The sequence below is a fragment of the Tachyglossus aculeatus genome, chromosome 6 (genome assembly GCF_015852505.1).
Source record: "Tachyglossus aculeatus isolate mTacAcu1 chromosome 6, mTacAcu1.pri, whole genome shotgun sequence".
Lineage (NCBI taxonomy): Eukaryota > Metazoa > Chordata > Mammalia > Monotremata > Tachyglossidae > Tachyglossus > Tachyglossus aculeatus.
Genome location: NC_052071.1, coordinates 19,061,231 through 19,075,556, shown reverse-complemented (window position 1 = coordinate 19,075,556; position 14,326 = coordinate 19,061,231). Strand labels below are relative to the sequence as shown.

The 14,326-nt window shown below is 41.8% G+C and overlaps 1 protein-coding gene and 2 non-coding genes across 4 annotated transcripts in view; 1 reads left to right on the top strand and 2 right to left on the bottom strand.

The window, feature by feature from the left end:
* The window catches only part of TENM1 (teneurin transmembrane protein 1), an 849,492-nt gene that overhangs the window by 425,816 nt on the left and 409,350 nt on the right, over positions 1-14,326 (bottom strand). The window lies entirely within an intron of this gene.
* Positions 369-506, top strand: LOC119930221. The gene has a single exon (XR_005451708.1). It is a non-coding gene; the product is annotated as a small nucleolar RNA SNORA7 (small nucleolar RNA).
* On the bottom strand, positions 12,487-12,624 carry LOC119930292. Its single transcript, XR_005451773.1, has one exon. It is a non-coding gene; the product is annotated as a small nucleolar RNA SNORA7 (small nucleolar RNA).

The following is a 14,326-nucleotide window of genomic DNA, read 5'->3' as shown; positions in this document are numbered from 1 at the left end:
AGCTGTTGAAAATATCAATATCAATACAGTGAGTCATTCCAGAGTATGCTATATCCGATCTTGTATCATTTTCACGTTTAAAATGCATTTACTAATTTGGCACTCAAATGCTAGAAAACCCAACATCTTCCAGGGAAGAAAAACAGTTTGAGGGGCATTAACACAAATTATAACTTTTAGTTTCAACTGCGCAAGCAGGTGAGTCAGTGCTTTTGCGCATTTCTATTCCACTGTATCTGTCATTCATCCCCAAATTACTGTTTGCTTAAAAAAAAATGTTTCTAGTCAATGCTATTTTACACATTTGCATTTGTTACTCCAACCCAGGGGAAACAATGTACTGTTTAGTCTAAACCTAGGGAATCTCTCACCTTTCAGGACTGTACCTGGAGAATTTTTAGTACTCTACCAGTCTCGGCTATGGGAGGGAGAGTCAGGCAGAGACCTACCCATTCCATTCTTAGCTTGGGCAGTGGCTTGCTAGTGGAAAGCAATCTGCTACAAGTCAGAACTCCTCTGTGCTGGGCAGCAGCGGCACGGGAGAGAGTCAAGAGCAGAAACTCAAGTTGTCTGCACAGGAGGAGGCATTGGTAAAACACTTTTGGATTTTTATCAAGAAAACTCTATGGATACACTACCAGAACAATTGGCAAGATAGAGGTGGGGCGTTCTGGGAGAGATGTGTCCTTGGAGTCGCTATGGGTGGGAGATGACAGCGTAAGACAAGACAAGGGAATCTCTAGATGGGGTCCAGACCACGAAAGAACACTACATATAATGTATTTTCACTGTTCCAATAAAATTGCTTGGGAATGTGCATGCTTTCATTCATTCATTCATTCATTCAATCGTATTTATTGAGCGCTTCCTGTGTGCAGAGCACTGTACTAAACGCTTGTGGAGTACAAGTCGGCAACAACATGCTTATGTACAATACCAGGATCTGGTAAAATTCTAGGACTCAAAACATTTTTAGACCGGGTACTTTTTTCATGGATAGAAGAAATTGCTAGGGGAATTTTTTTTTTTTTGGATAAACGCAACACCTTCTAGCATTCATTCATTCAATCGTATTTATTGATCGTTTACTGTGTGCAGAGCACTGTACTAAGTGCTTGGGAAGTACAAGTTGGCACTGACCACCCGCACCGCCCCCAACCCTCCCTTGGTAGCAACTTCTGTTCCTGCAAATAACCAGGGATATAGTTTCCCTCTAGAAGACTTGGTAACATTTTAAAGGGCACTGAAACATGAGAACCATGAGCAGGAAAGCCTCTGAAAAATGCCAAACTATCTCCTCTTAGTTATTCCAGATTCTTGAGCTTTCTTTAAACATTTCTTTTTCACGTAGCAGGACATATTTTCTCGGGAATGGGATGTCATGCTATCCCGACACTCACAGCCGTTATTCTTCCTGATCCTGAATACATTCCCTATAGTTCCCCAGCCCACTGACCCAAGTGAAAGAGTACTCTAGATGATTCAAATGTAATCAGTTCACCAAACTAATTTCAAATCTAAGACAATGCACATTCATGCTGGAAAATAATTCTAATGGTATATTCTTTCTATTAGGCAGGGGGCATATATCAATTCAAACCCTATTATGAGGAAGGCGTTATTCCATTACATGCAATTTACTTCTCATGCCCGGTCCAATATTAAAATATCAGCTGAAAAGAGCGTAGTTTAACAGAGCAACAGAAAACATATTCTGGAATAGAACTGCTAGGAGAAGAATGCACAAAGTTGAAAAACATAGAGTGACTGAAGAAATACTCCACGGCTTCAGGGTAAATTATGGGGAAAAATTGAAGTCTCAAAATATGACTTTCTCAAATGACAATGTGCATCCACTCTGTGTGCTGCAAAAACAGATGTATTTAATGAAAGAAAAAACAACCTAGGTAAAAAAAAAAAAAAAGAGAATTCATCTTCATTAAATGCCATCTCATAGAGTAATAGAAAAGTGTGAAAATCTTGTTGGGTAAATTGGTTCTATATATTAATCGGTCATTTGTTCAAAGTCCACAACCAAATATTCTTCCCCAATGTGCTCTCTGGATGTTTCTTATTCATGTTGTTCTTGTGAAAGCCCCAGCAACGGACAAGGAAAGTTCATGATAAACAATAATAATGCAGAAAAGAAAATTAGACTGCCACCATAATCCTGAGGTCACTGATATGTATTCCAGTGTCGAAAGCAGATGTATAATATCATGCACAAGCTCCTGTGCTGTAATTATGAGAAACTGATCTCCCGTATATTTTATAGCATTTTTCCTTCCTATTTCCTGAACTTTCCATCTTAAAATTACCACTTGCTTTACTATTTTCATCACTCCTAAAAGGTAATCAGGAATTTGGTCTATAGAATATTATATTTGTATACTAAAAAAAAAACAGGAAAAAAAACCCTGATTATCACCCATTCAGTACTGGCAAAAAACATATTTTCACCTTGTGTTTGGGCTGTAACAGTGTTGGGAAATTAGGCAACATCTGTATCTTGATAGATTTTTCCATATAAGTAATTTTTGTGTATGTGCACAGCATAAGAATGGGTCAGGGTAACACCACCAGTTTTCCCCTAGTGCAGGGTTGTATCTGAACACTTGAATACAATATTAATTTACACTAATGTCTGTCTCCCCCCTCTAGACTGGAAGCTCACTGTGGGCAGGGGTGTGTTTGTTCTATTGTTATAATGTACTTTCCCAAGTGCTTAGTACAGTGCTCTGCACACAGTGAGCGTCCAATAAGACTAACAACACAACCTCCCACATTACAAAATTGTTGGTTGTATGTACTCTATTGTAGGATCAAATCCTCCCCTAAGCTCTCCAATCAATCAATCAATCAATCGTATTTATTGAGCACTTACTGTGTGCAGAGCACTGTACTAAGCACTTGGGAAGTACAAGTTGGCAACCTATAGAGACAGTCCCTACCCAACAGTGGGCTCACAGTCTAAAAGGGGGAGACAGAGAACAAAACCAAACATACTAACAAAATAAAATAAATAGAATAGATATGCACAAGTAAAATAGAGTAATAAATATGTACGATAATTTATTATTACCCACCCAAGCACTTAGTACAGTGCCTGGCACATAGTGAGTGCTTAACAAATACCATTATTATTATTTATTATTATCCACCCAAGCGCTTAGTACAGTGCCTGGCACATAGTGAGTGCTTAACAAATGCCATTGTTATTATTATATTATTTATTATTACACACCCAAGCGCTTAGTACAGTGCCTGGCACGTAGTGAGTGCTTAACAAATACCAATATTATTATTATTGTTTATTATTACACACCCAAGTGCTTAGTACAGTGCCTGGCACATAGTGAGTGCTTAACAAATGCCATTATTATTATTATTATATTATTTATTATTATCCACCGAAGCGCTTAGTACAGTGCCTGGCACATAGTGAGTGCTTAACAAATGCCATTATTATATTATTTATTATTATCCACCCAAGCGCTTAGCCCAGTGCCTGGCACGTAGTGAGTGCTTAACAAATACCATTATAATGATTACGGTGCTTGGCGCGCGGCAAGTGTTCAATAAATAGGATTAACAACAAAGTAGTGAGCGCTTAACGAGCGGAGGACAGGGACGGTGTCCAATCTATCTTGTAGATACCCCAGCGCTGAGCTCAGTGATTGGCACAAATGATATCTGTTAAACACTACTATTTGTCAGGCACTCTACTAAGCACTGGGGCAGATACAAACCAATCAGGTTGGACATTATCCATGCCCCAAATAGGGCTCACAGTCTTAATCCCAATTTTATAAATGTGGTAACTGAGGCTCAGAAGAGTGAAGTGACTTGCTTAAGGTCACACAGCCAACAAGTGTTGGAGCCGGAAATAGAGCCCAGGTCCTTGCTCTATCCACTAGACCAGGCTGCTTCTCATAGTAATCACTTAACAAATGCCATCACTATTATTATTATTATTATTATCATCATCAACAGTTGGGCCTAAGTATACAAAACAGCTGACTTGGCTGATTCTCAGAACTGTTTCCAAACCTGTCAAAACCTGGAGTTTATTGTTCTTGGGTTATCTATTTCTCTTATTTATGTTGACATTTCTTGGGTCTTGTAAAAACTGACTTTCTAATATTTTTAAAACAACCTGCATCCCCTTTAAAGTCGTTAATTAGATCTTTCCCTCCTACCTATGCTTGTTCCCTACAACCCAGGCGGCATACTTTGCTCTAACACTAACCTACTCACTATGTTTCTATCTTTTCTTTGTGTTCTTATAGGCAGAAAGCAAAAAGTGGAGCTGTCACTTTGGTAGAAAAGCAGCGTAGCTTAATGGAAAGAGCCGGGGCTTGGGAGTCACCTCCTCCAGGAGGCCTTCCCAGACTGAGCCCCTTTTTTCCTCTCCTCCTCCCCATCCTCCCGGCCCTACCTCCTTCCCCTCCCCACAGCACCCTGTATATATATTTGTACAGATTTATTACTCTATTTATTACTTGTACATATTTACTATTTATTTTGTTAATGATGTGCATATAGCTTCAATTTTATTTGTTCTAAAGATTTTGACACCTGTCTACAAATTTTGTTTTGTTGTCTGTCTCCCCTTCAAGACTGTGAGCCTGTTGGGTAGGGACCGTCTCTATATGTTACTGACTTGTACTTCCCAAGGGCTTAGTATAGTGCTCTGTACACAGTAAGCGCTCAATAAATACGATTGAATGAATGAATGAATTAGTCAGAGCTCATGGGTTCTAATCCCAGCCCCAGCACTTGTCAGCTGTGTGACTTTGGGCAAGTCACTTAACTTCTCTGGGCCTCATTTACCTCATCTGAAAAATGGGGATTAAGACTGTGAGCCCCAGCTGGGACAACCTGATTACTCTGTGTCTATCCCAGCGCTTAGAAAAGTGCTTGGCACATAGTAAGCGATTAACAAATGCCATCATTATAATTATTATTATTTACCTTCAGTCCCTTTCTGGGTTAAAGGGGTAGGATGGGACAGCTACATTCTGCCTGGCTTCCTGTTTAGATTTTGGCTCCAGGGACAGAGTTAATTCATTCATTCAATTGTATTTATTGAGCACTTACTGTGGGTACAGCACTGTACTAAGCGCTTGGTAGGATACAATACAACAATACACAGACACATTCCCTGCCCACTAGAGTTTACAGTCTAGAGCTGGGGAGACAGGCATTAATATGGGGAAGCAGCATGGTGTCCTGGATAGAGCACAGCTCTGGGAGTCAGAAGGGCCTGGGTTTCAATCCCGACCCGGCAACTTGTCTGCTGTGTGACACTGGGCAAGTCACTTCACTTCTCTGGGCCTCAGTTACCTCATCTGTAAAATGGGAATTTGAGACTGTGATCCCCACCTGGGACAGGGACTGTGTCCAGTCCAATTTGCTAGTATCCACCCTAGTGCTTAGTACAGTGCCTGGCACGTAGTAAGTGCTTAACAAATACCATAATAATTACTATTACTATTATAAAATATTGCAGATATGTACATAAGTGCTGTGGGGCTGGGAGGGTGGAAGAACAAAGGGAGTAAGTCAGCGTGATACAGAAGAGAATGGGAGAAGAGGAAAGGGGGTGCTTAATCAGGGAAAGCTTCCCAGAGGAGATGTGCCTTCATTAAGGCTTTGAAGTGGGGAGCAGAGTAACTGTCTGTCAGATTTGAGGCAGTAGGGTGTTCCAGGTCAGAGGCAGGATGTGGGTGAGGGAACGGAGGCAAGATGGTAGGGATCGAAGCACAGTGAGAAGGTTAGCATTAGAGAGAAGGTTATCATTAGATGGCACTGCTGTCACGGTGCCAAGTCCATGGGGATAATGGACCCCATTGAGTGGGCTCCAATGTTCAGAGTCACATTTGGTCCCAAGAAGAGTTGTATCTGCCTTGGGAGCCAGGAATTCCCAACGCTTGCTTTGGAGTGAGAGAAGGAGCTTCTACTGGAATCCCACACTGTGACAAAATAAGCAGTGCATTACAGAGTCTTGGATCCACTCATTCATTCATTCAATTGTATTTATCATCATCATCATCATCATCAATCGTATTTATTGAGCGCTTACTATGTGCAGAGGACTGTACTAAGCGCTTGGGTAGTACAAATTGGCAACATATAGAGACAGTCCCTACCCAAGCGTGGGCTCACAGTCTAAAAGGGGGAGACAGAGAACAAAACCAAACATATGTGCTTACTGTGTGAAAAGCACTGCACTAAGAGCTTAGGAGAGTACAATACAACAGTAAACTGACACATTCCATGTCCACAATGAGCTTACAGTCTAGAGAGGTAGAGAAACAACAGGGAACAGTATGAGCCTAAGGAAAATGGGTATTATAGCCCAGCATATTTCAGTCCACCTGTACGTAATTTATGTATTCTTTAGGGTTTAGCTAAATCAGGAAGGATCCTTTCAAAATAATAATAATAATAATTATGGCATTTAAGTGCTTACTATGTGCCAAGTACTGTTCTAAGCAGTGGAGTAAATACAGGGTAATCAGATTGTCCCACATGGGGCTCACAGTCTTAATCCTCATTTTACAGATGAGGTAACCGGGGCACAGATAATTTAAGTGACCTGCCCAAGGTCACCTAGCAGACAAGTGGCGTAGCTGGGCTTAGAACCCATGTCCTCTGACTCCCAAGCCCGGGCTCTTTCCACTAAGTCACACTGGTTCTCGTGATCTCTTGTACCTTGTGATCCAAGATACGACAAAGTATTGAACATTTTATTAAGAGCACATGAACTACTAGAAAGAGACTGAACTCATCCCAGTCCTCAACATCCCCTGTCTCAACCCCAGTTCCCATAGGAAAATGCCAAAGAAATATCAAAATCCATAACTCAGTAAATTCAGCAGAGCAAGCTCGAACTGATCTTGGAGACAAGTGAAACGATAAATATTATGAGATTGGGAAGGCAGCATCGTGTAAGAGTCTATCCCTGACTATATCAAAAACAAAAACATGATCCACTCCACCCAGCCAAAGGATATAAGAATGATCCCATGGAGGCTTAGTTACACCAGACTCCAACATCCCCCTGTTTCTCTGATAGATCAGTGTGAAAACAAATTATCCAATCTGATTAGCTTTTATCTACCCCAGCACTCAATGCAGTGCCTGGCACAGAGGAAGCTCTTAACAAATAGCATAAGACATCAAAGAAAAACAAATGGAGAACAAAAATGTATAGAAAAAATATACTACGATATGTGCCAGCAGAAATGACCTCTAGACTGTAAACTCTTTGTGGGCAGGGAATTTGTCTGTTACATTGTACTCTCCCAATTGCATAATAAAGTGCGCTGCCCACAGGAAGCGCTCAGTAAATAGGATCGACTGACCTTCCCCATTTGCTTTATAGACACTATCATGTAATTAGACAGGAAAACACAAACGTGGCTCCCTTTTGTAGTCGCCACTTAAATCAGGTCCAAGAAGGAGTGTAGCCTAGTCGATAAAACATAGGCCTGGGAGTAAGAAGGACCTGGGTTCTAATCCAAGCCCTGCCACTTGTCTGCTGTGTGACCTTGGGCAAGTCACTTTACTTCTCGTTGCTTCAGCTACCTCATTTGTAAGATGGTGATTAAGACTGTGAGCCCCATTTGGGAAATGGACTGTGTCCAATCTTATTACTTTGCATCTACCCCAGCGTGTAGAACAGTGTCAGAGTCAGTACTTATTTCCCCCTTTAGACTATAAGCTCATTATGGTCAGGGACTGTATCTGCTAATTCTGGTGCATTCTACTCTCCTAAGTGCTTAGTTTTGTGTTCTTCACATAGTAGGTGCTCAATAAATACGACTGATTGATTGATGTGGTTGCTGCTACTGGCAAGATCAGCTTCCAAACACATCTCAAATGAAACAATCAGTGGCATTTATTAAGCTCTTACTGTGAGCAGATCATTGTACTAAGCACTTGGGAGACAGTTGTTAGACAAGTTCCCGGCCTCTCGCTTGGGAGGAGGCTGAATGGGCAAGGTAGCTTCGGTCACTCACTTAAATGATACCCGTTAATTCTGCTTAACACCAGGAATCTCCTGAACTTCTCCAAAAGGAGCAGGAGAGAGCTCTTGAACTGCAAGCTCGTTGTGGGCAGGGAATATGTCCACTAATTCAGTTGTACTGTATTTTTCCAAGTGCTTAGTACAATGCTCTGCACATAGTAACTTCCAGTGGAATAGTAAATTCCAGCATTTGATTCCACCAGGGGCCATGAAGCTTGCCATAAGACAGGAAGCAACTGTGGCCTTCTGCTAGGCTAAATCTATCAGGAAGTAGGCTAGGAGATTGGGTACAGACGGGAGTTACTCCCTCCTCCATGTTCATGAGGATATGAATAATATGATGACAGAAATATGGGGCTGCAGTATTAGGAAGAAGTGCTAAAACTGTGTTCAAAGTCTATTCGCACAACAACTGATCTAATAAGCTATGCTTCATTACTAACACTGAGACACGTTTTTCCCTTTAATCATAAAAATATTTTCAGCATTGTTGATTTCAGAGATCGCTTTCCATCATTTTTATTCTGTCACCAATCCTACTTATCAAAAAGTGCCTGCATAAAACATTTTATATGAGTGCATTCATGAAACAATGCTAATCTTCTGTGCATACATTGGAAGTCACATCTGACTCTCTCAATTCTTTACAAACAAGTGTCACCGTCCCTTCTTTTATGCATGGAAATGGAGAATAAAAGACATGCCCAAAGGCATCAGTGTTTGCCCATTTAAATCTGAGCAGTCAATTTCCATATGTTCATGGATTTCCATATTTTAAATTTGATCATAGTCCATATGTATGATTATCCCATAACAGCCTGTACCATTTCATTGCTAAAGCAGGATGGTGCAAATTTTCATTCAAAATACTGCTGCAAAAATAAGTATGTGAGCACAAGAAATGCTATTATTGAGGCAGACGAGTTCGGTATTCCATGTCTGACAGTGGCAACAAGATTCTTGGAGATGCTTGAATTGACTAGTGAATAGAACATGGGCTGGCAGTCAGAAGGAGCTGGGTTCTAATTCCAGTTCCACCACAAATCTGCTGTGTGACCTTGGACAGGTCATTTTACTTCTCCGTGCGTCAGTGACCTCCTCTGTAAAATGGGGATTAAGACTGGGAGCCCAAAGTGGTACACGAGGTGTGTCCAACCTGATTATCTGAACCTACTCCGCAGCTTAGTCCAGTGCCTGGCACAGAGTAAGTGCTCAACATATGCCATTAAAACCCCCCACAAATCATGAACCAGTGATTTTCCTATCAGTGGTATTTATTATAGTTTACTCTCCCAAGTGCTTAATGCAGTACCCTAAACACAGTAAAAGTCCAATAGGGTTCCCTGCCCTTAAGGAGCTCCTTGTGGTGAACAATAGTAGTATATTAGTACATTAGTAACACCCCAACTTTTCTGTCTCTACTTTTCCTTCTGAGAACTCATTTTGGACCACTCACGTGAGAAATTTTCCAAAGCGTTCTTGACCCTATATTCAGAAGTGGCCAAACTATGGCTTGCGAGCCATGCATGGCTCTTTTTCACTTCTGTGCACAAAAGCTTTATAATTTCTTATTTCTTCACTATATCGGGCTGCAATGAGCTGCTGCTGAGCCTATGGATTTGTACTGCAGGGGGGGAGTGCAGTGTCCCCTCTTCTGGATCAAAGCCTACTAGCAATTAAAGGAATGGGATTTTCTGGGATCATCACACACGGGGACTGTGATATAGAATTTCAAACATGAAATACAAGAACATATAGAAATTGACAGTTCAGATTTCACAAGGCGGTCAAGCTGCTATTGCTCACAGGCATGTCTTAACCTCCGTTTCCATGTGCCAAAGTATGGACAATGATACTTGTCTATAAAATATTTGGAGAAAGTCAAATGTGGGTTGTTCTTCAAGTGCAAAACAATGAGATGAAATCGGAGCATTAGGAAGAAACAGCACTTTTTTGGGTTTGAGTATGTCCTTACTGACTATAGGGTTTTCATTACCGAGTATAAATGTGGCTGATACTATCAACTCGAAATGAATCAATGGCATTTTTTTTAGCTCTATTTGAAAAGCACTATATTAAGTGCTTGGGTGAGTAAAATATGACAAATTTGGTAGACATGTCCTCAGCCCACAGGGTGCTTACATTTTAGAGGGAGAAAACAACCTCCCCTCTTCCATTACTTCCATGTAAAAGACTGTCCCTGGTTGTCCTTTCACAATTTTGCTTCCCGAGCTTGGCACACTTTTTTCTTTTCCATCTTGGCGTTACACTCTTCTGACAGCTCTGCTTCAAGAATGTGACATAATGATAATAATAATTATAATATTTGTTAAGCACTATGTGCCAGGCACTGTACTAAGCGCTGGGGTGGATACAAGCAAATTGGATTGGACACAGTCTCTTGTCCCACTTGGGGCTCACAATCTAAATGGCCATTTTACAGATGAGGTTACCGAGGCACGGGAAAGTGAAATTACTTGTCCAGGGCCACACAGCAGACAAGTGGCAGAGCCGGGATTAGAACCCAGGTCCTTCTCGCTCCCAGGCCCGTGCTCTATCCACTGTGCTATGCTGCTTCTAATACCTAACTGCTGCTGCTTCACAATGCCACCTCTTTTTAGCTCTTGCTTCCCTGTGCCTTTTGCATTCGTGAGTTTAGATGGGTAGATCAGACAGTGCTTTGCACATAGTAAGCACTTAATAAATTATTATTATTATTATTATTATTATTGAACAGCCTTGCACTAGTCTGTCAGTTTAATCTCAGCCAATCACAACTTCATGGGATAATCCTAGGATCTTGATAAGCTTCTTGTGCTTAGAACAGTGATTGACACATGGCAAGTGCATAACAAATACCATAACAATGGCAACAGAAGAACATCCAAGAGGAGTCAAATTTTTTAAAGATTGTTAAAATGATGGTATGAAAGCTCATAATGGTCAGGTCAAGTGTCTGCTAATTATTATATTGTTCTCTCCCAAGCACTTAGCAAAGGCCTCTGCATGTAGTAAGTGCTCAATAAATATCTGTTCTCCCCAGTTCCCATGCAGCTCATTACATTGTGACTCCATTGGGAGAGAGATTGTGTCCAACTCTAGATTTTGTAACTTCCCCAAACCTCACTACAGTGCTTGACACATATTAAGGGCTTAACAAATACTGTTATCATTACTGCTATCACTATTATTACATTCTGGCAAGTATACCACTAGATGTAATTATAATCACTTGCTCACAGACTGTTTGTTTGTTATATAATTTACAGATTTTCAAGATCCAGTCAAAGGTGCATAACACATTTTCACTCTGATATTTTCTTGGTAAGAACAGTTTCTTATTTTGTTCCCTGCCAAAGACATGATATCTAAGAATCAACTGATGTCAATTAAATAAAAACATTTTTCTTCATTACGGCCATGGCTTTCTAGCTCAGGTCAAGTCTGTTTTTCTTACCTTTTAACATGAAGTTCTAATATTTACATATTTTTCAAGTTTAGCACCTTCCAGAAGGAAGTACTGCTATGCCCTAGTTAGCACCAATTAGTCTATGAAAATAGAATGATACAGAAAAAGAACAGTAAATGAAGTATTATTTACTACAAGAAATAATGGAAAATACATAAATGCCTGCCCCAGATCCAAAAAATGGATGAAAAATCATGTTTTAAATAGTGATTAAAAAACACAATGGTTTCATCAATCAACCAATAGTATTTATTGAGCACTTACTGTATGCAGAACACTGAACTAAGCAGTTGGGTGAGTACAGTATAAGAGAGCTGGTAGATCCATTTCTAGATTGTAAGCCTGTTCTGGGCAGGGATTGTCTCTCTTCATTGCTTAACTGTACTTGCCAAGCACTTAGTACAGTGCTCTGCACACAGTAAGTGCTCACTAAATACGATTGAATGAATACCCACAGTGAGCTTACAGTCTGACCAATATCAATGTAAATGGGCACCAATGACAATAAGTATTTGTTCTTAATATATGGATCACTGTTACCTCTGACATCTTACTCGGCAAAAGATACTTTATGCTAACTTACTACCCCTTTTTAACAGATCTGTTACTGAATGTTCAATTCAAATCGGTTTGAATCACTCAAATCCGGGCAATGAAAACATTTTGAAAGTCAAGGAGGAGAGGGAGGGAAGCCTTTAAATCTACGTCAACTTTGAAGCCCGACACCTGAAAGTGTGGGCTGTTAGAAATTGTTGTTGCTGTCTTATGCTGACGAGTCGTGTCCAACCCAGAGCGACGCTATGGACACATCTCTCCCAGAGCGCCCCGCTCTCCATCTGCAACCGTTCTGGCAGTGTATCGAGAGAGTTTTCTTGATAAAAATACGGAAGCGGTTTACCATTGCCTCCTTCTGGCCCGTAAACCTGAGTCTCCATCCTCTACTCTCTCCCATGCCACTGCTGCCCAGCATGGGTGAGTTTTGACTTGTAGCAGATTGCCTTCCCCTTGCTAGTCACTGCCCAAGCTAGGAATGGAATGGGTATGCCTCTGCTTGACTCTCCCTCCCATAGTCGAGACTGATAGAGTACTGGAATCTCTTCAGGTGCAACCCTGAGGGGTGGCAGTAAGAAATACTCACTTTAAAATTAGTGCTCCCATGAGAGAGCACTAAAAGAAAAGCATTACAATAAGGGGTACTGCTGTAGCTAATATTAAAAGGCCAATCTCCTCAAATAAAGTTCATTAATTTTTCTCATGGAAAAATGGATTCATTTCTGTCTCAAATTCCCTCACCCAAGATTTCTTGGATTAGAAGCCAGGTGGCCTAGTGGAAAGAGCACAGGTCTGGGAGATAGAAGAGCTGGGTTCTAATTTCAGCTCTGAAGATTGCATACTGTGTGACCCTGGTCACTTAACTTCTCTGTGCCCCAGTTTTCACAACTGTAAAATGGGGGCCTCAGTCTGGGAAGGCCTCCTGGAGGAGGTGAGCTCTCAGTAGGGCTTTGTAGGGAGGAAGAGAGAGAGCTTGGCGGACTTGTGGAGGGAGGGCATTCCAGGCCAGGGGAAGGATGTGGGCCGGGGGTCGACGGTGGGACAGGCGAGAACGAGGCACAGTGAGGAGGTTAGCGGCAGAGGAGCGGAGGGTGCGGGCCGGGCTGGAGAAGGACAGAAGGGAGGTGAGGTAGGAGGGGGCGAGGTGATGGACAGCCTTGATGCCGAGAATGAGGAGTTTTTGCTTGATTTGTAGGTCGACAGGCAACCACTGGAAATTTTTGAGGAGGGGAGTGACGTGCCTCCCTCCACACATCTGCCAAACTAGGTCTCTTCCTCCCTTCAAAGCCCTACTGAGAGCTCACCTTCTCCAGGAGGCCTTCCCAGATTGAGCCCCCTTTTTTCTCCCCTCCTTCCCATCCCCCCTCTGCCCTACCTCCTACCCCAGGGTTTGGGGTAGGAAGATAAGGAGTTCCGTTTTTGACATTAAGTAAAAAAGCTTGGAGAAGGAAACAGACATTAATATAAATAAGCAATTTATAATATATAATTTAAAGATATGTACAGCAGTGCTGTGGGGTTGAGGGTAGGGCAAATATCAAATAGCCCAAAGGTCAGAGATCTAAGTGCAGAGACGACACTGAAAGGAGAGGGAACTGGGGAAAAATGGGCTTAATCAGGAAGGCCTCTTGGAGGAAATGTCACTTTAGTAATGCTCTGAAGGTGGGGAGGGTTGTGGTCTAGCATATATGGGGGCGAAGGGCATTCCAGCCTAGGGAGAGGATGTGGGAAAGGGGTTGGTGGTGAGATAGATGAGAATGGGGGCACAGTGAGTAAGCTGGCACTAGAGAACCAGAGTGTGCAGGATGGACTGCCATGGGAGATAAATGAGGTGAGCTAGGAGGTGGTGAACTGACTATTTTCCAGCCGCTGGTTAGGAGTTTCTTTTTGATGTGGAGGTGGATGGGTAGCCTTGGAGGTTCATGAGGAATGGAGGTGATAAATGATTCGCACAACACAGTGAAGTATGGATTGGAGTGGGTAATAATAATAATAATAATAAATAATAATAGCATTTATTAAGCTCTTACTATGTGCAAAGCACTGTTCTAAGCGCTGGAGAGGTTACAAGGTGATCAGGTTGTCCCACGGGGGAATCACAGTCTTAATCCCCATTTTACAGATGAGGTAACTGAGGCACAGAGAAGTCAAGTGACTTGCCCAAAGTCGCACAGCTGACAACTGGGAGAGCCAGGATTTAAACCCGTGACCTCTGACTCCAAAGCCCGGGCTCTTTCCACTGAGCCACGCTGGGGAGAGACAGGAGGCTG